General features: G+C 42.9%; 1 protein-coding gene across 9 annotated transcripts in view; it reads left to right on the forward strand.

The window, feature by feature from the left end:
* The window catches only part of PRDM5 (PR/SET domain 5), a 268,026-nt gene that overhangs the window by 182,713 nt on the left and 57,806 nt on the right, over positions 1-27,507 (forward strand). The window lies entirely within an intron of this gene.

Below are 27,507 nucleotides of genomic sequence, written 5' to 3' on the forward strand. Positions count from 1 at the left end.
CTTGAGTTTTCTCTATCCATCTTTTTTCACCGCATTACCTTTCACACAGTTCTTTTCAGTTTGGCCTTTTAAAAGTCTTATGGTCTGCATGTAAATGCCAAATTTTTTCAGATTTTGAGAGATGTGCCTAATCCCCTTAAGAGCAGTTCTAATTTAGGCTTCTCCTGAATTCCATTTTTTACCTTAGCTGTAAAATAAGAACTTTAGAGGAAACAAATAATAGTAATATCCTTACCAGTGTAATAATATTCCAGCTTTCCACTTTAGTACTGTAGGCTATAAAAGATAACCTCTGAGGTCCTGCTAAGAAAACATTCTTCTTGTGTTTGTGGTGGTGAAGGGAGGCAGCTTCTGTGCTCACTGGAGTAAATCCACATTAGGTTTCTCATTCTCGTTTAAAATACAGTACTCATATTATGTGGATATTTGGAGCTGGAGTAACGCTAAGTACTTCATAGACAGTGAAGGGTTAGATAAACATTACTCCTCTTAATTTGACTTATGTGCAGATTCGAGTATTTATTACACAGTGAGCACTATTAAAGAGGTTTAATGTTGTTTAAGAGGTGATTTTATGTGCGTGTAGTTGTTACAGTACTGCCAATAACGTGTTTTAGACCAGAGCGAAACTCACGATGTTAACCAAAATCTGGGCCTTCTGAGTGCATGTTAAACTGCTTTGCAAAGTTATACCTCAGAAAAGGATGTTTGAATTCAGGGAAAAAATACCTTTTGGCTGTTCTCAAGAATGGGCAATATTTCCAATTTAAATAATATGGTTTTTACTTTGTTTATTCATGAGAATAATACTAATAGTTAAATACGAAGGCCAGTAATCACATGTCAGGTACTATATTCTAGATGTTCAGGTTTATTGATTCATGTGAGCCTCACAACAGTTCGTGAATGCATTCAACCTCAATGAGGTAGGTATTATTATGATCTGTTCTTTTTTTAATACATTTATTTTTAAGTGAATGATAATTGCATTACAGTGTTGCATTGGTTTCTACCAAACATGAATCGGCCATAAGTTTACCCATGTCCCCTCTCACATGAACCTCCTCCCACCTGCCTCCCTACCCTAAGCCTCTAGGTTGTTACTGAGCCCGGTTTGAGTTCCTGAAGCATACAGCAAATTTGCATTGTCTGTCTGCTTTACATATGGTAAAGTATGTTTCCGTGTTACTCTCTGTACCTGCCACCCTCTCCTCCTTCCCTGCCCACCTGTGTCCATGGGTCTGTTCTCAATGTCTGTGTCTCCATTGCTGCTCTGCAAATAGGCTCATTAGTACCATCTTTCAGGATCCCATGTATATATGCATTAGTATACAATAATTGTTTTTCTCTTTCTGACTTACTTCCCTCTGTATAATAGGCTCTAGGTTCATCCACCTCATTAGGACTGACACAAATGCCTTCCTTTTTATGGCAGGGTGCTATTCCATTGTATATATGGAGCACAGCTTCCTAAACTATTTACCTGTCAGTGGACATCTAGGTTGCTTCTGTGTCCTAGCTATTGTAAACAGAGTTGCAGTGAACATGGGCTGCATGCGTCTTTTTCGATTTTGGTTTCCTCAGGGTATATGCCTAGTAGTGGGATGCCTAGTAGTATATGCCTAGCTAGGTCATATGGTGGTTTCATTCCTAATTTTTTTAAGGAATTGCCACTTTTTAAGAATTACCAACTGCTCTCCTTAGTGGCTGCATCAATTTCCATTCCCACCAACAGTGCAGGAGGCTTCCCTTTGCTCTACACCATCTCCAGGATGTATTGTTTGTAGACTTTATGATGATGGCCATTCTGACCATTGTGAGGTGATATCGCATTGTAAGTTTGATTGGCATTTCTCTTAACATTGAGTGATGGTGAGCATCTTGTTATGTGTTTGTTAGCCATCTGTATGTCTTCTTTGGAGAAATGTCTGTTTAGGTCCTTTGCCAGTTTTTTGATTGGGTTGGTTGTTTTTCTGGTATTGAGTTGTATGAGCTGATTGTATATTTTGGAAATTAATCCTTTGTCAGTTGTTTCATGTGCTATTATTTTTCCCATTCTGAGGGTTGTGTTTTCTTCTTGTTTATAGTTTGCTTTGCTGTGCAAATCTTTTAAATTTAATTAGGTCCCACTTGTTTACTTTTGTGTTTATTTCCATTACTCTAGGAGGTGGATCATAGAGGATCTTGCTGTGATTTATGTCATCGAGTGTTCTGCCTATGTTTTCCTCTAGGAGTTTTATAGTTTATGGCCTTTCATTTAGGTCTTTAATGCGTTTTGAGTTTATCTTTGTGTGTGGCATTAGGAAGTATTCTAATTTCATTCTTTTACATGTAGCCATCCAGTTTTCCCAGCACTGTCTGTTGAAGAGGCTGTCTTTGCCTCATTGTGTATTCTTGCCTCCTTTGTCAAAAATAAGGTACCTATAGGTACTTGGGTTTATCTCTGGGCTTTTGATCTTGTTCCATTGGTTTCTGTTTTTGTGCCAGTACCATACTGTCTTGATGCCTACAGCTTTGTAGTATTGTGTAAAGACAGGAAGGTTGATTCATCCAGCTTCATTCTTCTTTCTCAAAATTGCTTTGGCTATCCGGGATCTTTTGTGTTTCCATATGAATTGTGAAATTTATTGTTCTAGTTCTGTGAAAAATGCCATTGGTAATTTGACAAGGACTGCATTGAACCTGTAGATTACATTTGGCAGGATAGTCACTTTCACAGTATTAATTCTTCAACCCAGGAACCTGGAATCTCTCTCCATCTATTTATGTTGTCTTTAATTTCTTTCATCAGTGTCTTATAGTTTTCTGTATACAGCACTTTTGTGCTTACAGAGGTTTATTCCTAGGTATTTTATTCTTTTCGTTGCAATGGTAAATGATATTGATTCCTTAATTTCTCTTTCTCATATTTCATTGTTAGTGTATAGAAATGCAAGTGATTTCTGTGTATTGGTTTTGTATCCTGCCACTTTGCTAAATTCACTGATTAGCTCTAGTAATTTTCTGATGGTATCTTTAGGGTTTTCTATATATACTATCATATCAGCTGCAAATGGTAAGAGCTTTACTTCTTTTCTAATCTGGATTCCTTTTATTTGTTTTCCTTCTCTAATTGCCATAGCTAGGACTTCCAAAACTATGACAAATAATAGTGGTGAGAGTAGGCACCCTTGTCTTGTTCATGATCTTAGAGGGAATGCTTTCAGTTTTTCACCATTGAGAATAATGTTTGCTGTGGGGTTATCATATATGGTCTTTACTATATTGAGCTAGGTTCCTTCTATACCCATTTTTGAACAGTTTTTTAAATCATATATGAGTATTGAATTTTGTCAAAACTTTTTCTGCATTATCATATGGTTTTTATCTTTCAGTTTGTTAATATGGTGTATCACATTGATTGATTTGTGTATATTGAAGAATCCTTGCATCACTGGGATAAACCCAGCTGAATCATGGTGTGGGATCTTTTCAGTGTGTTGTTGAATTCTGTTTGCTAGAATTTTGTTGAGAATTTTTGCCTACATGTACGTCAGTGATATTGGCCTATCGTTTTCTTGTTTTGTGTTGTCTTTGTCTGGTTTTGGTATCGGTGAGGCTAGCCTCATCAAATGAGTTTAGAAGTGTTCCTTCTGCTGCAGTTTTGGAAGAGCTTTAGAAGGATAGGGATTAGTTCTTCTCTAAATGTTTGATAGGATTCACCTGTGAAGCCATCTGACCCTGGGCTGCTTTTTTGGAGGAAATTTTTTACCACATTTCACTTTCTGCGCTTGTTACTGGATTGTTAATAATTTCTATTTTTTCCTGGTTCAGTCTGGGAAGATAGAACTTTTCTAAGAATCTCTCCATTTTTTCTAGGTTGTACATTTTAATGACATATAGCTGTTTGTAATAGTCTCTTATGATCCTTGGTATTTCTGTGTTGTCTGTTGTAACCTCTCCTTTTTCATTTCTAGTTTTGTTGATTTCATTCTTGTCTTTTTTTTTTTTTTTCCTGATGAGTCTGGCTAATAGTTTGTCTTTTTTTTTTTTTTTAATCTTCTCAAAGAACCAGCTGTTTGTTTTCTTAAACTTTACTGTGTTTTTCTTTATTTATTTTTCATTTATTTCTTCTCTGATCTGTATGATTTCTTTCCTTCTACCAACTGGGTTTTTTGTTGTTTTTGTTGTTCTTTTTCCAGTTATTTTAGATGTAAATTTAGGTTGTCTGCTTGACGTTTTTCTGGTTCCTTGAGGTAGGATTGTATTGCTGTAAACTTCCCTCTTAGAACTGCTTTTGCTGCATCCAATAGGTTTTGAGTTGTTGTGTTTTCATTGTCATTTGTTTCTAGGAATTTGTTGATTTCTTTTTTGATTTCTTCAGTAGCCTGTTCATTATTTAGAAACATACTGTTTAATCTCCATGGGTTTGTGTTTTTTTGTAGTTTTTTTCCCTGTGATTGATATCTAGTCTCATAGTGTTGTGGTCAGAAAAGATGATTGATATGATTTCAGAGTTTTTTATCTACTGAAGTTTGATTTGTGACACAAGATATTGTCTGTCTTGGAGAATGTTCCATGTACACTTGAGAAGAAAGTGCGTGTGTTCTTGTGCTTTTCGGTGAAAAGTCCATAAGACATCAGATAGGTCCATTTGATCTAGTGTTTCATTTCAGGTTTGTGTTTGCTTGTTAATTTTCTGTTTTCATGATCTGTCCATTGGTGTGAGTGGGATAAAAAAGTCCCCTGCTATTATTTTATTGCTGTCAATTTCCCCCTTTATGTCTGTTAGTGTTTGCCTTATGTATTGAGGTGCTCCTGTGTGGGTGCATAAATATTTATAATTGCTATCTTTTCTTGAATCATTCCCTTGATCATTACGTAGTGCCCTTCTTTATCTCTTATAGTATTCTTTATTTTAAGGTCTATATTGTCTAAAGTGAGAATTGCCACTCCAGCTTTCTTTTGATTTCCATTTGCATAGAATATCCTTTTCCATCCTTTTCCTTTCAGTCTATATGTGTCTCTAGGTCTGAAGTTGATCTCTTGTAGACAGCATATGTATGGGTCTTGTTTTTGTATCCATTCAGCCAATCTGTGTCTTTTGCAGTGTTTAATCCACTTACATTTAAAGTAATTATTGATATATATGTTCCTATTGGCATTTTCTTAATTGTTTTGGATTTGTCTTTGAGGGTCTTTCCTTTCTCTTGTGTTTATTGCCTATATCAGTTCAGTTCAGTCGCTCAGTCATGTCCGACTCTTTGCAACCCCATGAATCACAGCACGCCAGGCCTCCCTGTCCGCCACCAACTCCTGGAGTTCACTCAGACTCACGTCCATCAAGTCAGTGATGCCATCCAGGCATCTCATCCTCTGTCGTCCCCTTCTCCTCCTGCCCCCAATCCCTCCCGGCATCAGAGTCTTTTCCAGTGAGTCAACTCTTCGCATGAGGTGGCCAAAGTACTAGAGTTTCAGCATTAGCATCATTCCTTCCAAAAGAAATCCCAGGGCTGATCTCCTTCAGAATGGATTGGTTGGATCTCCTTGCAGTCCAAGGGACTCGCAAGAGTCTTCTCCAACACCACAGTTCAAAAGCATCAATTCGTTGGCGCTCAGCCTTCTTCACAGTCCAAATCTCGCATCCTTACATGACTACTGGAAAAACCATAGCCTTGACTAGATGGACCATTGTTCGCAAAGTAATGTCTCTGCTTTTGAATATGCTATCTAGGTTGGTCATAACTTTTCTTCCAAGGAGTAAGCGTCTTTTAATTTCGTGGCTGCAGTCACCATCTGCAGTGATTTTGGAGCCCCCAAAAATAAAGTCTGACACTGTTTCCACTGTTTCGCCATCTATTTCCCATGAAGTGATGGGACTGGATGCCATGATCTTCGTTTTCTGAATGTTGAGCTTTCAGCCAACTTTTTCACTCTCCTCTTTCACTTTCATCAAGAGGCTATTTAGTTGCTCTTCACTTTCTGCCATAAGGGTGGTGTCATCTGCATATCTGAGGTTATTGATATTTCTCCCAGCAATCTTGATTCCAGCTTGTGTTTCTTCCAGTCCAGCATTTCTCATGATGTACTCTGCATAGAAGTTAAATAATCAGGGTGACAATATACAACCTTGACATACCCCTTTTCCTATTTGGAACCAGTCTGTTGTTCCATATCCAGTTCTAACTGTTGCTTCCCGACCTGCATATAGTTTTCTCAAGAGGCAGGTCAGATGGTCTGGTATTCCCATCTCTTTCAGAATTTTCCACAGTTTATTGTGATCCAGACAGTCAAAGGCTTTGGCATAGTCAATAAAGCAGAAATAGATGTTTTTCTGGAACTCTCTTGCTTTCTCGATGATTCAGGGATATTGGCGACTTGATCTCTGGTTCCTCTGCCTTTTCTAAAACCAGCTTGAACATCAGGAAGTTCATAGTTCACGAATTGGTGAAGCCTGGCTTGGAGAGTTTTGAGCAATTTACTAGCATGTGAGATGAGTGCAATTGTGCAGTAGTTTGAGCATTCTTTGGCATCAGCATTTGAAATAGCTCCATTGGAATTCCATCACCTCCACTAGCTTTGTTCATTGTGATGCTTTCCAAGGCCCACTTGACTTCACATTCCAGGATTTCTGGCTCTAGATAAGTGATAATACCATCGTGATTTTCTGGGTCATGAAGATCTTTATTGTACTGTTCTTCTGTTTATTCTTGCCACCTCTTCTTAATATCTTCTGTTTCTGTTAGAGCCATACCATTTCTGTCCTTTATCGAGCCCATCTGTGTATGAAATGTTCCCTTGGTATCTCTAATTTTCTTGAAGAGATCTCTAGTCTTTCCCATTCTGTTGTTTCCCTCTATTTCTTTGCATTGATTGATGAAGAAGGCTTTCTTATCTCTTCTTGCTATTCTTTGGAACTCTGTATTCAGATGCTTATATCTTTCCTTTTCTCCTTTGCTTTTCACCTCTCTTCTTTTCACAGCTATTTGTAAGGCCTCCCCAGACAGCCGTTTTTCTTTTTTGCATTTCTTTTCCATGGGGATGGTCTTGATCCCTGTCTCCTGTACAGTGTTACGAACCTCATTCCATAATTCATCAGGCACTCTATCTATCAGATCTAGGCCCTTAAATCTATTTCTCACTTCCACTGTATAATCATAAGGGATTTGATTTAGGTCATACCTGAATGGTCTAGTGGTTTTCCTTACTTTCTTCAAATTTAAGTCTGAATTTGGTAATAAGGAGTTCATGATCTGAGCCACAGTCAGCTCCTGGTCTTGTTTTTGTTGACTGGATAGAGCTTCTCCATCTTTGGCTGCAAAGAATATAATCAATCTGATTTCGGTGTTGACCATCTGGTGATGTCCATGTGTGGAGTCTTCTCTTGTGTTGTTGGAAGAGGGTATTTGTAATGACCAGTGCATTTTCTTGGCAAAACTCTATTAGTCTTTGCCCTGCTTCATTCCGTACTCCAAGGCCAAATTTGCCTGTTACTCCAGGTGTTTCTTGACTTCCTACTTTTGCATTCCAGTCCCCTAGAATGAAAAGGACATCTTTTTTGGGTGTTAGTTCTAAAAGGTCTTGTAAGTCTTCATAGAACCGTTCAGCTTCTTCAGCGTCACTGGTGGGGCATAGACTTGGATAACTGTGATATTGAATGGTTTGCCTTGGAAACAAACAGATCATTCTGTCATTTTTGAGACTGCATCCAAGTACTGCATTTCAGACTCTTTTGTTAACCATGATGACTACTCCATTTCTTCTGAGGGATTACTGCCCGCACTAGTAGATATAATGGTCATCTGAGTTAAATTCTCCCATTCCAGTCCATTTTAGTTCACTGATTCCTAGAATGTCGACATTCACTCTTGCCATCTCCTGTTTGACCACTTCCAATTTGCCTGATTCATGGACCTGACATTCCAGGTTCCTATGCAATATTGCTCTTTACAGTATCGGACCTTGCTTCTATCACCAGTCACATCCACAGCTGGGCATTGTTTTTGCTTTGGCTCCATCCCTTCATTCTTTCTGGAGTTATTTCTCCACTGATCTCCAGTAGCATGTTGGGCACCTACTGACCTGGGGAGTTCCTCTTTCAGTATCCTATCATTTTGCCTTTTCATACTGTTCATGGGATTCTCAAGGCAAGAATACTGAAGTTGTTTGCCATTCCCTTCTCCAGTGGACCACATTCTGTCAAACCTCTCCACCATGACCCGCCTGTCTTGGGTTGCCCCACTGGCATGGCTTAGTTTCATTGAGTTAGACAATTCTGTGGCCCTAATGTGATTAGATTGACTCGATTTCTGTGAGTATGATTTCAGTCTGTCTGCCCTCGGATGCCTTCTTGCATCACCTACCATCTTACTTGGGTTTCTCTTACCTTGGGCGTGGGGATCTCTTCACGGCTGCTCCAGCAAAGCGCAGCCACTACTCCTACCTTGGACGAAGGGTATCTCCTCACTGCCACCCTCCCTGACCTTCAACATGGGATAACTCCTTTAGGCCCTCCTGCGCCTGTGCAGCCACCGCTCCTTGCAAGTGGCATTGCTCCTTCCGGCCGCCACCCCTGGCCTCAGATGTGGGGTAGCTCCTCTCGGCCTCCGCCCCTGGCCTTGGACGCAGAGTAGCTTCTCTTGGCTGCCGCCCCTGGCCTCGGACAAGGGGTAGCTCCTCCCGGCCGCCGGCCCTGACCTCAGATGCAGGGTAGCTCCTCTCGGCCATTCCTGCACTGTCACAGCCTGGCACTCTTGGCCGCTGCCCCTGACCTCGGACGTGGGGTGACTCCTCTTGGCTGCCGCCCTTCAGACATGGGGTCCTCCCAGCTTCTGCCCCTGACCTTGGATGTGGGGTAGCTCCTTGGGGTGCACTTAGTGCAGTGGTCGCAGCCGCCCGTGCTTATATAGGCTTATTGCCTGTATAAGTCCCTTTAATATTTGTAGTAAAGCAGTTTGGCGGTCCTAAATTCTCTTAATATATGCTTTTCTGTAAAGCTTGTGATTTCTTCATCAATTCTGAATGAGATCCTTGCCGGGTAGAGTAATCTTGGTTGTAGATTTTTCCCTTTCTGTACTTTAAATATATCCTGACGTTCCCTTCTGGCCTGCAGAGTTTCTGCTGAAAGATCAACTGTTAATCTTATGGGTTTTCCCTTTTATGTTACTTGTTGCTTTTCCCTTGCTGTTTTTAATATTCTTTTTTTTGTGTGTTTAATCTCTGTTATCTTGATGAATATGTGTTTTGATGTGTTTCTCCTTGGGTTTATCCTGTAGGGGACTCTTTGCACTTCTTGGACTTGACTATTTCCTTTCGCATGCTGGGGAAGTTTTCAGCTATAATCCCTCCAGAAATTTTCTCAGTGTCCTTCTCTTCCTCTGGGACCCCTAGAGCTCGAATGTGGGTGTGATTAACGTTGTCCAAGAGGTCTCTGAGGCTGTCGTCGATTCTTTTCATTCTTCCTCTTTTATTCTGCTCTTCAGGGATTATTTCCACCGTCCTATCTTCCAGCTCACTTATCTATTCTTCTGCTTCCGTTAATCTACTATTGATTCCTTCCAGAGTATTACTAATTTCAGTAACTGAGTTATTCATCTGTTTGTTTATTCTTTATTTCTTCTGTGTCCTTGGTAATTGTGTTAATTGTGTTGATTGCTTCTTGCATTTTCTCCGTTCTATATTTTAACATCTTTTTACTCTGAATTCTTTTTCAGATAGTTTGCCTATTTCCTCTTTGTTTAGTTGCTCTTGTGTGTTTTGAGTTTGTTCCATCATTTGCACAATACTTCTCTGCCTTTTCATTTTCTAAAAAATGTATTGTGTCTAAGACTTTTCTCAGGCTTTGAAGTTGGATTTTCTTCCTTTTGATTTCTGCTCTTGGTGGGTAGGGTTGGTCAAGTGGTTTGTGTAGGCTTTTGTTGGGTGTGACTTGTGCTCTGTTGGGAGGAGGTAAGCTTCCTCCCCCTCTGGTAGGCACAAATATGAGGTGGTAATCCCTTGTGCTGAGGGTAGGGGTTTGTGTGTTTGTCTTGTTGTTTGGGTGAGGCACCCTGCTCTGGGTTCTGCCAGCAGTTGGGTGATTCCATGTCTTGTATACAGGTGGAAGCCTCTGTGGGAGTTCTCACTAATTAATACTGTCTGGGGTTATAAGTTTTCTGGTAGTTTAGAGTCTTGTTGTCAGTGCTTCCACTCCAAAGGCTCAGGACCCCATCTCTCGCCAGGAAACTGAGATTCCACAGGTGGTTTGTTATGGCATAAAAGGGGATTAAAGCAAACACACTAAAACAGGAAACAAAATGGAAACCCCAGACAAGTGACAACTACAAAGTCAGGCAAATGCCAACAAAAATAGTGTAATATATATAAACACATAAAAAGAATCCAAAACAGTCCCCCAAAAAAGAAAGTAGAAGAGAGTGACCAAGCAAGCAAATGAAGGCAAAAATGATACCAACCAGTTAAAAAGAAAACTAACTAAAGCATAAACTGAAAACAAAACCAAAGTAGTACGCCAACTGGGGAATGAAGAAACAAAAGCAAAACAGACTAATAAACATGGAGAGAAAAAGAGAGAACAGAAAAGATAGTATAGAAAAGCAACGTTAAATAGAGGTAAATAAAGGAGATTTACATATATGAAAGAATAACTACAACAGGGAAAGAATAAGAAAACAAAAGAACATATGTACAAAAGAAAAATAAATTTTTAAAAAATTTTAAAATTAAAGAAAAAAAGGGTAAAAACCCTCCAAACTGCAAAAGGCCAGTGTAGAGGCAGACAAATTTAAAGAAAATAGAGTGTGATTGACAAAAAAAATTCTCAAAAGTGTAGAGATTTAACAGTACTAAGAAAATCAAAAACTATAGCAACAGAGGGGAAAGAAGGGGAAAAAGAAGAAAATCTACAAGGAACTACAGCACATGTTAAAATATAAGAATAATAAATGTTTTTCTTGGATCTCAGCTGTGACCATCTTTTCCCTTGCTGTGAGTCTCAGTCACATTGTCCTCCTAGGATGCCCTCCAATACTGAGCTGGTCTGGTCTCTAGACCTGTTGTAGGGGCGGCTCAGACTCTGATCTGGTCCTACTCTTGCATGCTCTTGCCTCTAATGTCTGAATCTGCCCATGCTGATGCATTTCTTTTGGAGGACCTCTCATTGTCCTTTCGTATATTCTGTAGATGCAAAGTCTGCCTAGTTGATTGTGTGGGTTTAATCTGCAGCTTTTACCACTGGCGGGAAGAGTGTGTGTTCGCTTCCTTAGCCACCCTGCCCCTGGTTTCAGTCGTGGTTTTACCTCCACCTCTGCATGTGAGTCGTCCACCAGGGTTTGCTCCTGAGGCTGCTCTGGAGCACTTGGGTCTGCCCCTAGGAAGTTCTGGTGTGGAGGTGTTACAGCTGCTTGGGTCCCAGGGGCCCTGGTAGTATCAAGTACCCAGGGGAGCCAGTGGCTAGGACGTTGGAGAGTAGGGTGCTCTCAGGGTCTTTTCTAGCCCCTGGCTGCTCTGTCCCAGTGGGGACCCCTCGAGGGGTGGCATGCGAGCTTGGATCACCGGGACCCTGGCAATGCCCAATACACAGGGGTGCTGGCAGCTGTTGTCACAGGAGGTACAGCCTTATCCGGGTTTTTCCTAGCTTCTGGCAGCTCTGCCCCAATGAGGATTGTTCACGGAGGTGGCACAGCTTCTTGGATCATGGGAACTCTGACAGTGCCAAGAGTGTAGGGATAATAGTTGCCTTAGCCACAGAGCTGTGGCCTACTGCAGTCTTCTCCTAGCCTCTGGCACCTGGCAGTCAGAGGGCCTCTTTGGCTGGTCCTTCTGTGTTACTTGGTCCATTTCAGGCACTGACAAGATCCCGCTTGGGGTCCTTCTCTGTTGCTGGGCATGTCAGGGGCTTAAAGGGCCCCTTTCTCTGGGATGTTTTCAGCTGTCTAGTGCTGACGTGTGTGTTTGACTGGGGGTGCGGAGTGCGGGGGGAGGCTATAGAGATGGCTCCACCCCCTGTATGTGACTCAGCAGCATTGCCCTGCCTCCTTGTTTGCCTTTCTTTCCTTCAGAAGCACTTCCCACTGCAGTCTCTCCCCTCAGGTCCCCTTGGGCTGTCTGTCCTCAGTCAACAGCAGACCTCGCCCTGGGGTTGCTCTGTGGTCATTGTGCTCCAGCTCCCAGCCTCTCTGCCTTCCCGAGGACCCATGACCCTGGCCGGGGTATGTAGGGCTACGGCAAGGGTTTTCTGAGTGATTCTCATTCAATTCAGACTGCCACAGATCAGCTGGTTCACTCTGCAAAGCCTCAAATGCTTCTCCTCTATCCCAGACAGGTGTCCCATTGTGGGGGCTTGGGTGATTATTTCCGTCTCCATTTTAGGGAAGTTTTCAACTATTATCTCCTCAAGTATTTTCTCATGGTCTTTCTTTTTGTCTTCTTCTTCTGGGACTCCTATGATTCGAATGTTGGGGCATTTAGCATTGTCCCAGAGGTCTCTGAGGTTGTCCTCATTTCTTTTAATTCGTCTTTCTTTTTTCCTCTCTGCTTCATTTATTTCTACCATTCTGTCTTCTGCCTCACTTATCCTATCTTCTGCCTCCGTTATTCTACTGTCGGCCCCCTCCAGAGTGGGCCCCCTCCAGAGTGTTTTTGATCTCATTTATTGCATTATTCTTTATATATTGACTCTTTTTTTATTTCTTCTGTGTCCTTGTTAAACCTTTCTTGCATCTTCTCGATCCTTGTCTCCAGGCTGTTTATCTGTGATTCCATTTTGATTTCAAGATTTTGGATCATTTTCACTATCATTATTCAGAATTCTTTATCAGGTAGATTCTCCATCTTTTCCTCTTTTGTTTGATTTGGTGGGCATTTATCATGTTCCTTTACCTGCTGGGTATTTCTCTGCCTCTTCATCCTGTTTATATTGCTGTGTTTGAGGTGGCCTTTCCGTATTCTGGCAGTTTGTGGAATTCTCTTTATTGTGGAGTTTCCTCGCTGTCAGTGGTGTTGGACAGGTAGCTTGTCAAGGTTTCCTGGTCAGGGAAGCTTGTGTCGGTATTCTGGTGGGTGGAGCTGGATTTCTTCTCTCTGGAGTGCAATGAAGTGTCCAGTAATGAGTTATGAGATGTCAGTGGGTTTGGAGTGACTTTGGGCAGCCTGTATATTGAAGCTCAGGGCTATGTTCCTGTGTTTCTGGAGAATTTGTGTGGTATGTCTTGCTCTGGAACTTGTTGGCCCTTAGGTGGTGCTTGGTTTCAGTGTAGGTTTGGAGGCGTTTGAGGAGCTCCTGTTGATTAATATTCCCTGGAGTCAGGAGTTCTCTGGTTTTCTTCAGGATTTGGACTTAAGCCTCCTGCCTCTGATTTTCAGTCTTATTCTTACAGTAGACTCAAGACTTGTCCATCTATACAGCACTGTTGATAAAACATCTAGGTTAATGATGTAAGTAAGGAGGCAGCATTGCCCTGCCTCCTTGTTTGCCTTTCTTTCCTCCAGAAGCATTTCCCACTGCGATCTTTTCCCTCACTGACATGCCTCTGACATGCCCAACAACAGAGAAGGACCCCAAGCGGGGTCCTGTCAGTGCCTGAAATGGACCAAGTAACAGAGAAGGACCAGGGAGATGAGGGCAATGCTGTCCCTCACTTCTCCACAGTGAGGGACACCCAGAGAGGTTCACAGAGTTACATGGAGAAGAGAAGAGGGAGGAGGGAGTTAGAGGTGACCCGAATGAGATGAGGTGGACTCAAAAGAGGAGAGAGCAAGCTAGCCAGTAATCACTTCCTTGTGTGTGCTCCACAGTCTGGAACACACACAGAGATTCACAGTGTTGGGTAGAGAAGAGAAGGGGGAGGGAGGGTATAGAGGTGACCTGGTGGAGAAAAAGAGTCCAAAGGAGGAGAGAGCAGTCAAGCCAGTAATCTCGCTTCCAAGTAAAAATGGGTACTGAAGATTGGGTTCTTAAAGGTACAAAATTGATAACAAATACCAAAAAGCAAAGATTAAAAATCTAGAGTAGAGGCTGGATTCTCAAAAATACTATATTAAAAAAGACAAAATCACAAAAACTATGAAATATATATATATGAAGTTTGCCTTAAAAAATAGGGTCTTATTTTGCAAAGTAATAGTAGGTTATACAAATGAAAATTAAAGGAGGACTTAAACAATTTAAGGAATGATAATAGTAAAAATATATCTAGGACTTTCTCTGGTGCTGTGGACAGTGTGGGGTCAGTTCATTTTCAGATAGTTCCTTGATCCAGCTTATGCCTCTCAAGATGTATAGGCTACTTCCTATGTAGTCGAGCTAACTACAGGGTTTGAATCTGTTGCACCTGTCACTTCCAAGGTGGCTCCCTCTGTTTATTTTAGCTTCTTCTGTTTCCTGGTCTCTTCAGCGTCTAATTTCCACCCTGACACTGGGGGCAGTGGTGGATACTTTTTTAGGCTCAACTTGTTCAGTGGTGCTGTGGGGAAGGAGGAACGCTGCAGACAGATATCACTGGCATGTGTGGGGAGTGCTCACAGTGACTCGGCCACGCTAGGTTTGCCCCCACTCACGGTGCATGTGCCCTTCCTTCCTACACTGCTCAGGCTCTAGGTTACTCCGCCGGGAACCGTCTGAGGCCAGCCCTGGGTTGCATGCACCTCCCAGGTCTAAGCCGCTCCAGTTCAGGCACTCAGGTACTCCACAATGGCGCAGACTCGGTTGGGCCTGCGTTTTGTGCCCTTCCCAGGTCAGAGCAGCTCAGGTGACCAAGTGTTTGGCGAGAGCGGTTGCTGCGACTTAACTTCCTCGCACGTCCCTGCCGATCAGTTTTCTGGGTGTACAACCAGTGCACCTTCTCAGGCGGATGTCGACCATCCAGAATCCCAAGAAGTCTTGGTTAGCAATGAAGCCTGCTTGCAGTTTGGTTGATGATGCCTCTATGGGGCCACAATTGCCCCCTTCTGGCTCTGGCTGCCCTTGGCTGCCTGTCTCCGGCAGGGGATGTGCTAGTCCGCAGCTGGCTAGCTCTGCTCAGTCCTTTGTTCTGCGAGCGGGCCTGGCAGTGTCTTAGGTTAGGGCTTTTCCCAGGGTAACTATCCCACAGTCTGGTTTGCTATCTCAAGTTCGTTCCCTTAGATTCCCCTCAGGGCATTCAGGCCATGTCCTTACCCTAAGCAATGCAGCCCATGCCTCCCGGTCCAGCCCCCGCTTGCTAGTGGGGGATGCAGGCATCTGTGCTGCTTCTCTGCTGGGAGTTACCATTGGACACGTAATCTATGGGTTTTAATTATTTATTTATTTTTCTTCCTGGTTATGTTGCCCTCTGAGGTTCCAAGGCTTGCCACAAATATGCCGGTCAGAACATTTCCTGGTGTTTGGAAACTTGTCCTTTTTTAAGACTCCCTTCCCAGGACAGATCTTGTCCCTGCCTCTTTTGTCTCTCTTTTTATCTTTTATATTTTTTCCTACCTCCTTTCGAAGACAATGGGCTACTTTTCTGGATGCCTGATGTCCTCTCCTGGCATTCAGAAGTTGTTTTGTGGAATTTACTCAGCGTTCAAATGTTCTTTTGATGAATTTGTGGGGGAGACAGTGGTCTCCCTGTCGTATTCCTCCTCCATCTTAGGATCGCCCCCAACTCTTACATCCCTATATCATACTGGAAAACCATAGCTTTGACTATTTGGACCTTTGTCTGCAAAGTAATTTCTCTGCTTTTTAATATACTGTCTAGGCTGGTCATAGCTTTTCTTCCAAGAAGCAAGTGTCTTTTAATTTCATGACTGCAGTCACCATCCATAGTGATTTTGGAGATCAAGAATATAAAAACTGTCACTGTTTCCAGTTTTTACCCATCTATTTCCCATGAAGTGATGGGACCAGATGCCATGATCTTAGTTTTTGAATGTTGAGTTTTAAAACACCTTCTTCACTCTCCTCTTTCAGACTTTATCAAGAGGCTCTTCACTTCTTCACTTTCTGCCATAAGGGTGCTATCATCTGCATATCTGAGGTTACTGATATTTCTCCTGGCAATTTTGAATCCAACTTGTGCTTCATCCAGCCCTGCATTTCTTGTGATGTACTCTGCATATGAGTTAAATAAGCAGGGTGACAATATACAGCCTTGACAGTCTGTTTTCCCAATATAGAACCAGTCCACTGTCCCATGTCCAGTTCTAACTGTTGCTTTCTGACCTGCATACAGGTTTCTCAGGAGGCAGGTCAGGTGGTTTGGTATTCCCATCTCTTGAAGAATATTCCACAGTTTGTTGTGATCCACAGTCAGAGGCTTTAGTGTAGTCAATGAAGCAGAAGTAGATGTTTTTCTGGAGTTCTTTTGCTTTTTCTATGATCTTGTGAATGTTGACAATTTGATCTCTGGTTCCTCTGTCTTTTCTAAATCCAGCTATACATGTGGAAGTTCTTGGTTCACGTACCTTTGAAGCCTAGCTTGAAGGTTTTTGAGTAGTACCTTGCTAACATGTAAAATGAGCACAGTTGTGTAATAGTTTGAGCATTCTTTGGCATTGCATTTCTTTGGGATTGGAGTGACAACTGACCTTTTCCAGTCTTGTGGCCACTGCTGAGTTTTCCAAATTTGCTGGCATATTGAGTGCAGCACCTTAACAGCATAATTTTTTTTTAGAATTAGAAATAGCTCAACTGAAATTCCATCACTTCCACTATTTTTGTTCATTGTGATGTTTCCTAAGGCTCACTTGACTTCACATTCCAGGATGTCAGGCTCTAGGTGAGTGACCACACCATTGTGGTTATCTGGGTCATTAAGAGCTTTTATGTACAGTTCTTTTTTGTATTCTTGACACCTCTTCCTTTTTTTATTTTTAAAAATTTATTTATTTTAATTGGAGGCTAATTACTTTACAGTATTGTAGTGGTTTTTGCCATACTTGACATGAGTCAGCAATGGTTGTACATGTGTCCCCCATCCTGAAACCTCCCCTGCCTGCCTCCCCATCCCATCCCTCCTCTCAGGGTTGTCCCAGTGTACCAGCTTTGAGTGCTCTGTTCAATGCATCAAACTTGGACTGGTCATCTATTTCACATATGGTAATATACATGTTTCAATGCTATTCTCAAGTCATCCCACCCTCGCCTTGTCCCACAGAGTCCAAAAGTCTGTTCTTTTTATCTGTATTTCTTTTGCTGTCTTGCATATAGGGTCATTGTTACAGTCTTTCTAAATTCCACATATATGCATTAATATACTGATTGGTGTTTTTCTTTCTGACTTACTTCACTGTGTATAATAGGCTCTGGTTTCATCCACCTCATTAAAACTGATTCAAGTGGTTTCTTTTCAATAGCTGAGTAATATTCCATTGTGTATATGAACCACAGCTTTCTTATCCATTCATCTGTCGATGCACATCTGGGTTGCTTCCATGTCCTGGCTATTGTAAACAGTGCTGTGATGAGCATTGGGGTACATCTGTCTCTTTCAGTTCTGGTTTCCTCAGTGTGTATGCCCAGCTGTGGGATTGCTGGGTCATATGGCAGTTCTATTTCCAGTGTTTTAAGGAATCTCCATACTCTTCTCCATAGTGGCTGTACTAGTTTGCATTCCCACCAACAGTGTAAGAGGGTTCCCTTTTCTCCACACCCTCCCCAGCGTTTATTGCGTGTAGACTTTTTGATAACAGCCATTCTGACTGGCATGAGATGTTACCTCATTGTGGTTCTGATTTGCATTTCTCTAATAATGAGTGATGTTGAACAACTTTTCATGTGTTTGTTAGCCATCTGTATGTCTTCTTTGGAGAAATGTCTGTTTAGTTCTTTGGCCCATTTTTTAATTAGGTTATTTATTTTTCTGGTATTGAGCTGCATGAGCTACTTGTATATTTTTGAGATTAATTCTCTGTCAGTTGCTTCATTTGCTGTTATTTTCTCCCATTCTGAAGGCTGTCTTTTCACCTTGCTTATAGTTTCCTTTGTTGTGCAAAAGCTTTTAAGTTTAATTAGGTCCCATTTGTTTGTTTTTGCTTTTATTTCCATTACTCTGGGATGTGGGTCATAGAGGATCCTGCTGTGGTTTATGTCGGAGAGTGTTTTGCCTATGTTTTCCTCTAGGAGTTTTATAGTTTCTGGTCTTCTGTTTAGATCTTTAATCCATTTTGAGTTTATTTTTGTGTATGGTGTTAGCAAGTATTCTAGTTTCATTCTTTTACAGGTAGTTGACCAGTATTCCCAGCACCACTTGTTAAAGAGATTGCCTTTTCTCCGTTGTATATTCTTGCCTCCTTTGTCAAAGATTATGTGTCCATAGGTGCATGTGTTTATCTCTGGGCTTTCTATTTTGTTCCATTGATCTATATTTCTGCCTGTGCCAGTACCATACTGTCTTGATGATTGTAGCTTTGTAGTATAGTCTGGAGTCAGACAGGTTGATTCCTCCAGTTCCATTCTTCTCTGTCATGTTTGCTTTGGCTATTTTTTTTTTTTTTATTTCCATACAAAATTTTGTGTATGTTTTTTTTGTATTCCCATACAAATTGTGAAATTATTTGTTCTAGCTCTGTGAAAAATGCTGTTGGTAGCTTGGTAGGGATTTCATTGACTCTATAGATTGCTTTGGGTAGTATACTCATTTTCACTATATTGATTCTTCCAGTTCATGAACGTGGTATATTTCTCCATCTATTTGTGTCATCATTGATTTGTTTCATCAGTGTTTTATAGTTTTGTATATATAGGTCTTTTGTTTCTTTAGGTAGATATATTCCTAAGTATTTTATTCTTTTCATTGCAGTGGTAAATGGAATTGTTTCCTTAATTTCTCTTTCTGTTTTGTCATTGTTAGTGTATAGGAATGCAAGGGATTTCTGTATTTTAATTTTATATCCTTCTTGCCACCTCTTCTTAATATCTTTGGCTTCTGTTAGGTCCTTGCCATTTCTGTCCTTCATTGTGCCCATCTTTGCGTGAAATGTCCTCTTGGTATCTGTAATTTCTGCTTGGCAGTAGGTACACCTCTTCTGCCAGGCTGTTGATATGAGAGGTTGAGCTAATCCAGTCAGTAGTTAAGCTATCTTTGGGTTGTGTTGTTGCGGTAGTTACCATAGGCTTCCATCTCCTCCTGGGTGGTGTGCTGTTTCTGTGGTCGTCGTGGGAGGTCTGCATGGCCAGGGGATACCACAGTAGTGCTGATCCCTCTTCGTCATCAGTCATGAGGTTTCAGCAGTCCCTACATCGTCTCTGCCACAGAAGCCGTCTCTCTGCCTTTGCCCCTTCCAGCAGGCGGCAGCTGGAAGGTTCCTCAGCTCGAGACCTGAGGTGGTGGCCGGCTCCTGGTTCTCCTGCCCCAGCATTCATGTGGGGAAGGCCCGGTGCACCAGAGCTTCTGGTTGGGGTGCTCAGCTTTCCTTCCTCTCCATGGTGGACACCTTCTGGAGCTGCAGTGTTCCAGCCACTGGCCACATGTGGCTCTTTAAAATTTAACTAATTGAGATGAAATAAAATGTAAGATTCACTTTTCCATTCACAGTAGCCACTTTACTGGTCCTTAGTGGAACATGTGGCCTGTGGCTGCTCTGCAGGCAGCATAGATACAGGATGATCCTTTCGTCACAGAAAGGTTTGTTCTGCAGTCCAGGTCTGGAGCCGGGTGGCTGAACTTGGCCTTGTCTCAGTGGAGGGCCCCTGCTCCTGTTCTGGCAGTGCTGTGGATCACTGCCAGGACCCTCTCCTCTTTCTGCCAGCACTGGGTGTGTGCGGTGGGCCAGGTTCTGTCCCTCCCCAAGGGCAGAGGCCTTTGCCTAGACTGGAGGGTTTCCTGTCTCACCTGTAGCAGCAGGTGACTTTTGTCTCCTGAAAGGAGGTGAGAACTAGGGCTTAGCAAGTGCCTTGCTCCTCACTCAGAGGCAGAAGGCATCTGTTTCCCATGTCAGAAGGGTCTGTGGCCTTGTGGTTTGTGCTTATTCCCCAGGAGTGGCTGATGATCGCCTTGTACCCATGCGGGAGCCAGCATGCAGATGGGTTCCTTCCAGCACTCTTGCTTCACCTTCCAACCCTTGTCAGGCCCAGCACTCGTGGGTCACTGAGGAGGCCTCTCCAGACCTCCCTCTCATCGCTCTCAGCAGCACTGGTGGAGCCCATGGGAAAGAGGTCATGAATGGTTTGGACTTGGAGTATATCTGGATCCCCAGGAACTTGCAGTGTCTCTGTGGCCCACCATGGACCTTTGAAATTTAGTTAAAATTTCTCTTGTTCCACCTGCCCACTTTTACAGCAGCTGTTCCCCTCTCTGCTCTGACAAAGGTGCAACAGTTTTTGTCTCCTCTGTGACGTTCACGTCCCCTGCTTGTGTGCTGACCTCAGCTCACCAAGGTGTCTCGTGGCCTGAGGTTTAAATAGTGATGCGGATGGCCCAGGTTTTTCTCTCACTCTTGGCTGTGGTTGAGATGCTTCGTGACTTCCCACATCCTGAGAACAAGAGTTTGTTTTCAGCTCTCTAGGTTTGTTGGGATAGCTTCTTCCCCTTCATGGCACTAGATTAATTCTCTGCCTGGGGTCTGATAAAAGCAGGAGTTCTTACCCTGTGTGCCGAGCACCTTCATTTGGTCATGGAAGCACCACTGTGTGCAGGCCCTGCGTGCTCTGGTTAGAGTTAGGTTTCTGAGGGAGGCTCCTTCTGCTAGGTGCCGAGAGAGCAGTCTGCCTGGGGGCGCAGGGCGCCCTCTGGGAGCCGCAGTGAAGGCCTGGCCTGGGGAGCTCTTCTTTCTCTCTGTAGGTTCCTCACCCAGTTTCTCTCCTCTGGTTGGCTTGTTTCTTTGTGTGAGTGATGGAGGAAATGCTTTGGGGAAGGAGTAGGGTCTCTTTTAGGTGGGAGTGGACAGCGGATCTTAGTCTGGACAGTGTGGCTTCAACCAAGACTTAAAATAGCCTCAGTGATAGCACCAATTTTTGCAGGCCTCTTAGGCCTGGCGATGCACCAGGCATCATGCCCATACCCTTCCACCCATTTTGTTGTCTTTTGTCTAAAAAGTCTCCTTGACCATCCTAAACTATGGCTGAGGTATAAATGTCATTTCTTAACTCTTTTTGGGTAATGTCTCAAGTCCATTTTAGTACATGATACTTAGGTAAAGATGATCTGAAAATTATGGACCTTTGGTTTATATTGTTTAAACACATTGAAGTAAAACACCACCAGTGAGTTAGTGTACATGTTCATAAATATCCATTTTGTAAACATGAAGTTCAAAAGGATTTTTTTTTTTTCTTTTGGTAACCATTTACCACAGAAACTTCATGTCTTGGTTAATCACTTTTGATTGTTAGCATGGAAAACACCTGGACCAATTAGAAAGTTAGTTCAGATACCCTGTCTTTTGAACACCAGTTAGAACACCCAATTAGCTCACACAGGTTTCAGGGTTCTAAGGTCACATCTGTGTCTCTGGCCTTGTTTGTAGGAACAACCAGATTAGCTTTTAAAAATATTTAAAATGGAATTTATTGCCCATGGTTAAAGATAATGACTAGTCTTTTATATCACTTTGCATTTTGTTAATTTTCTTCCGTGAAATTCCTATCCCTGATCCTCGGACAGTTCAGGTTTCTGGTGGATTCTCAAATGTGTGTACGCTGCACTTTATTCAGACACCGTGCATGAGACCCTGGGCCTCCAAGCTCAGAGTGAAGTGGGTGACTCATAGTTCCTCGGCGTCAGGCACTGCTGGATTTAGCTGGGGGCTCCGTGGTGGGACAGCAGTGTAGCAACTGGAAAACTGTGCAGACCAGTCTTGCCCAGAGCAGCCTGCAATCATGTGGGAGCTGTGTAAGCTTGTCATTGAAGGAAAAATGAAAGAGTCATTATGGGTGAAGGTGCTGGAAGGAGAGGAGAAGTAGTTGGCAAGGGGAGGAAGAGGCAAGAAGTTCCCTAGCTACAGACCGTGGGATAAGATTTCTATAGCCTTGATTAAGAACAGAAAGAGGTCTTGTAAGGATGAGAGTCAGCTTGGAGTTCTCATGAACACATTAGGAAGCAGGCCTCTAAACCGTAGGTGCAGAAGCAGGTCTGTTGAATCAGGTAGGGGTGGGCAAGTTGATTCCAGAAGTGCTGGGGTGGGGGCGGGCGTTTGAGCGGGGCTCTGAGCACTGTGGAGGGGGCGTGCTGGCAGATGTAGGCCCTGGGGCAGTGAGCGTGGGCCTCATGGGGCCAGGGAAGACGGCCTGTTCCTGGTGCCAGGTCCACGGGTGCATGTTGAGTCTGACTGCACTTGAGACAGGCCAGCACCGAGAAGTTGGCCTGAGTCTTAGAAACATGTTTTCTTCTGTGTGATGTGTTTATGTTGAGTAGGGGGTATGACGTAATCAGCTCCCTTTGGAAAGGTTGCTCTAAGTCATCCTCTAGGGTAGATCGAAGGAGGCAGGACGGAGCCAGGGAGGCCCCGAGGCAGGCATGCTGGACGCAGCTGAGCAAGACAGAGCACCCGCACCAGGCGGCCATGGGGTTCGAAAGTAGGAAACGTGAACGAGAGACATCTTTGAAACAGTCTTCACCAGGTTTGGGCATGTAGTGTAGGTGGTGAGGAGTAGAGAGGAGGCTGAACCTGCAGTGCCTGGAAGGGGCACTTTGGGGGGTAGGGGGTCACACAGAAACAGGAGGAATGTAGTCCACTTAGAGATAGGGTGTTGAGGGGAAGGAGGGGTTCTAGGTTCATACTTGTATAGGCTAGTATGTGAGGAACATGCCCAGTATTTCTGTTCTTATATGTAGATAAGAAGAAGATTTTTTTTTAATATAATAATACTTAAGTTGATTATGATTTTACAGAACACTTTGAATTTTTTGATTTGTTTTTCTAAACATTGTGTAGGGGCAAGAGGATATGGCTCATTGCCATCATATGGAAACATCTTTAACTTGGTTTTGGAATTAATCTTTTGATTCTAGAACTCACATATCTCTTGGGGGATTTTGTATGGCTTGCAAATTTCAGAGTCCATTGTATTTTATTTGGCTCAGAAAACACACCTACATGAAATTGAGCATTCTTATTCTATCACAGTAGGCTCTCTTTTCTCTGTAAAAGGAAAAATCAGACCATGTAAAAAATAACTTTCTTTTCAGGGGCTGACAGCATCATTTGCTCCCTTTTTGCATTTCTTTTAGTGAAATTCTTTCTGATGGTCACCAACCCACCTGGCAAAGTGCCCCCCACCCTTCTCATTCTCTGTGTAACTATGCTCTTGAGCTAGGCAGCTCTCTTAAAATCACCAACAAAGAAAATTTTTAGTTTCTTGGTTAGGAATACTTTTTTGGCACACCAAATGATGGTCCTAAAGTTAGGCCTTTGGTGCAGGCATTCTCTGCATTTCCCTAGGCTTTGAGATCAAGATGTAAAAATCCTAAATTGGGTTTCATACTCTTGACAAACTTACTGGATAGATAAATTATTCTAATAGAAAAAGGCAAAAGCCTTTTTTTATGGAGTGAAATTCTGTTTCACCATATTTAAGGTTATAAGAGTAGGGTTCCTTGAGTGTGGGGGAGTGAACTGACCTGGCATCATGTGTGATTTTTCTGCAGTGCCTTTTTTTTTTTCTTTACTAGCACTTAACGTTTTCCTTGAGTATTGTTGTACCAAACTTGATTTTCAGAGGAAAAGAAAAGCCAGTGCTGTCCATCTAAACATAGCATTCATTAGCTGAAAATAATGGTGTTGATGAGGTAGTCTGCAAGGTGGTTGCCCTTGGTCTTTTCCCTCCCTCTGTGCGCGTGCTGCTCTTTACATCAACAGCGGAGCCTCACTTCCCTTTCATTGCATCTGAGTTGGCCACAGTGACTTGCTTGACCAATGAAATGCAGCAGAGGTGATCCTGTGACTCCTGTAAGACTAGGCAGTAAGAAACCTTGCAGTTTGGGCCTGCCTCTCTTGGAACCACCCCCCTCTGAGAGGCCCCACGGTCATTCAGAGAGGGCGCAGAAGGCACCACACAGCAGCCCACAGAGACTGCCGGCTGCATGGGGGACGCCTGGCGATTTCTGCTGCAGCAGCTGACCACAGCTGCAAGAGAGATGCGGAAATCTTAGTCTCTCCTTGCCTCTGTAACAGCCAACCCGCAAACCCAGTCAGTCCCCCCGACACAGAAAATAACCTCCCAGTCAGTCCGTAAAACCATGAGAAATAACTTCCTTTAGGTCACTTAAGTTTTGAGGTGACTTATTATGCAGCTACCTCATAATGGTGACCCAGGCTACGTACCACATAATGTTGAAGAAGTACAATTTTAATTGTGAAATATGCTTCTGTATGTTAGTCCTGCACACTTCTGGACAAAGTGTTAAAATGAGCACCCACAGAGGTTAGTTGTTGAATCACAATACCATTGCTTAGCAACGAGAGCTGTATTTTGTAATTGGAAAAATATAATTCTTAAAATTCAGTTTAAAAAGTGATACAGTTGCTCAGAAAGGCATACGCTGTTCTGAAAAAAAAAAATTCAGAGACCTCGAAACGTGTAAAGTTCTCATGATACTTTCATTGTATTTAATTCATAGGTACAAAGTCTGGTGGCAGATTTACTTATGTAACTCTGAAATTTGTATAAATGAGCTAAATTAAGAGCTTTCATTTAAATAATTGGCCTTATAATTGGTGTGGCAGTGAGCTGGCTAAAGTGACTAGACTCATAACCATCCTAACATTTTCCCTTCTATACTTTTTAGGAAGATAAATGATAACCAAAGAGTCTAAAACTGGGTTACCGATCAGTATTACAATCAGGAATGATACCTGTTTGGGGGCCTTTGGTGTGTAATTCTTGTCTTTGGAGCTGGTGGTCTGGCAAACTTGTTTAGGGGTCATCTCTGCTCAAAGATAATGAACGTGAGTAGATAGTTGGATCTTTTCTCTATTTAAGACTTTCTGTCTGATTTGAACACTTTCTTATTGCAGCTGCTTAAAATGCACAGACCTCTATTTTTGAATTTAATGAATTTACTGTTAGATTTATTTTTGTTTCTCTTTTCTAGACCTTAACTTTTCTGTAGATAGGAATTTTCACCTCTTTTCCTCAGCATCTGTGGGTGCCCAAAACTTGATGGTTTATGGAATTTTTTGAATGAGTGAAGTTAAACTATGTCAGTAGTAAAGTATATTAAATTTATCAAATTGTCAGCAAATATAGCAGTAAATAATATATATGAATTCTTTCATTTATTCAATAATTATTAAATGATTGAGAATATAGCAATTAGCAAGTTAGACATTGTCCCTATCCTCAGAGGAACTTGGAATATGTTTGTTGTAATAAGTATAAGTTCAGTTTAATTCAGGCACTCAGTTGTGTCTCTTTGTGACCCCATGAACTGCAGCACGCCAGTCCTCCCTATCTATCACCAACTGCCAGAGTCTACCCAAACCCATGTCCATTGAATTGGTGATGCCATCCAACCATCTCCTCTGTCGTCCCCTTCTCCTCCTGCCCTCCATCTACCCCAGCATCAGGGTCTTTTCAAATGAGTCGGCTCTTCGTATCAGGTGGCCAAAGGATTGGAGTTTCAGCTTCAACATCAGTCCTTCCAATGAATATTCAGGACTGATTTCCTTTAGGATGGACTGGTTGTTTCTCCTTGCAGTCCAAGGGACTCTCAAGAGTCTTTTCCAACACCACAGTTCAAAAGCATCAACTCTTCAGCACTCAGCTTTCTTTGTAGTCCAATTCTCACATCCATACATGACCACTGGAAAAACCATAGCCTTGACTAGATGGACCTTTGTTGACAAAGTAATGTCTCTCCTTTTTAATATGCTGCCTGGGTTGGTCATAACTTTCCTTCCAAGGAGTAAGCATCTTTTAACTTCATGGCTGCAATCACCATCTGGCCGCACAGAGTCGGAGACAACTGAAGCGACTTAGCAGCAGCAGCAGCAGCAGCAGTAACTTTGGAGCCCCCAAAATAAAGTCAGCCACTGTTTCCCCATGTATTTGCCATGAAGTGATGGGACCAGATGCCATGATCTTTGTTTTCTGAATATTGAGCTTTAAGCCAACTTTTTCACTCTCTAGTTTTACTTTCATCAAGAGGCTCTTTAGTTCTTCTTCACTTTCTGCCATAAGGGTGGTGTCATCTCATATCTGAGGTTATTGATATTTCTCCCTGCAATCTTGATTCCAGCTTGTGCTTCCTCCAGCCTAGCGTTTTTCATGATGTACTCTGCATATAAGTTAAATAAGCAGGGTGACAATATACAGCCTTGACGTACTCCTTTTTGTATTTGGAACCAGTCTGTTGTTCCATGTCCAGTTCTAACTCTTACTTCCTGACCGGCATACAGATTTCTCAAGAGGCAGGTCAGGTGGTCTGGTATTCCCATCTCCTTCAGGACTTTCCATAGTGTGTTGTGATCCACACAGTCAAAGGCTTTGGCATACTCAATAAAGTATAATTCTTACTTAATCTGCAATGTCTTCTCATACTCATAAGGTCTGAAAAGACAGGACTGGGTCCCTTTATCAGATATTTGTCATGCATCCATCATGTGCCAGACACTGCTGTGTCACAGGCTCTGTGTCCAGCAGGACAGGTGAACACTAAACGCATCATTTTAAGTAATAAATAAAATGTACAAAGTGATAGAGCAGTAAAATACTGGATCCCAGCGTGTAAGCGAATGCTATGCCTGATCCTGAGGTCCTGGCAGACTCAGTGTGGCACTGCCGTGTCTCAGGTGGTCCTCCCAGCTGTGTTGGTGGGCTTCTGTTATGTGTGCGTCTCTGAGTTTGCTCGTGTTACAGTGAATGAAAGCCAGTTCTCCCTATCAAGGCGAGAATGGGCCGCTGTCCTCCTCTTGCTCTGTGCTTGATGGACTGTTAGCGCACACTGGGGCCACCTTTCCCCACCTGTGTTCTTGGGCTGCCCCTGTCGTCTGGCTTTAGAGGCGTTGTCCTGAGAGGTCTGTGCAGCACGGAGGGAAGCCTGAGGTCTGAGGCCCTGCGGCGGGGCCGCTCACACCCTTCTTACCTGCGCTGGCACACCGGGCAGGGGCTCAGGTGGGCGGCCTGTCTCCGGCCACAGCGCACGTGGTGGGCACTGCCTCAAGCCCCAGCCTCAATCCCTTCTGCTCGTTTGGTCACTGAAGACAGCATCGGGAGGGGCATGAGTGATCACGCTATTAGGGGATGACATTGAAGCTCATCTCATTGGTAGAAAAGGAAGTAGATCTTTTGCAAACTGCTGTAGTACTGCTGAACTATTCATGGGAAATCACTTTACCACTCTTTATAATATATCACTGTGCCTAGGCTTTGACGTTGCGCCAGTTGATCTAAAGATTGTCCCTCTTAGATCACAAAATAAAGGATAATGAATTTACTCTGTAAGACTTTGCTAACCCTCCTGTGTGCCAGGACCGCACAGACCCCAGGGTTATATAGCTGACTGTGTAGTACAAGGTAGGCGTCTCTGGTGGCTCCGTGGTAAAGAGCTGCCTGCCAGTACAGGAGATGCAGATTTGATCCCTGGGTTGGGAAGCACTCCAGTATTTTTGCCTGGGTAATCCCATGGA

This window comes from Ovis aries, chromosome 6, assembly GCF_016772045.2.
Source record: "Ovis aries strain OAR_USU_Benz2616 breed Rambouillet chromosome 6, ARS-UI_Ramb_v3.0, whole genome shotgun sequence".
Lineage (NCBI taxonomy): Eukaryota > Metazoa > Chordata > Mammalia > Artiodactyla > Bovidae > Ovis > Ovis aries.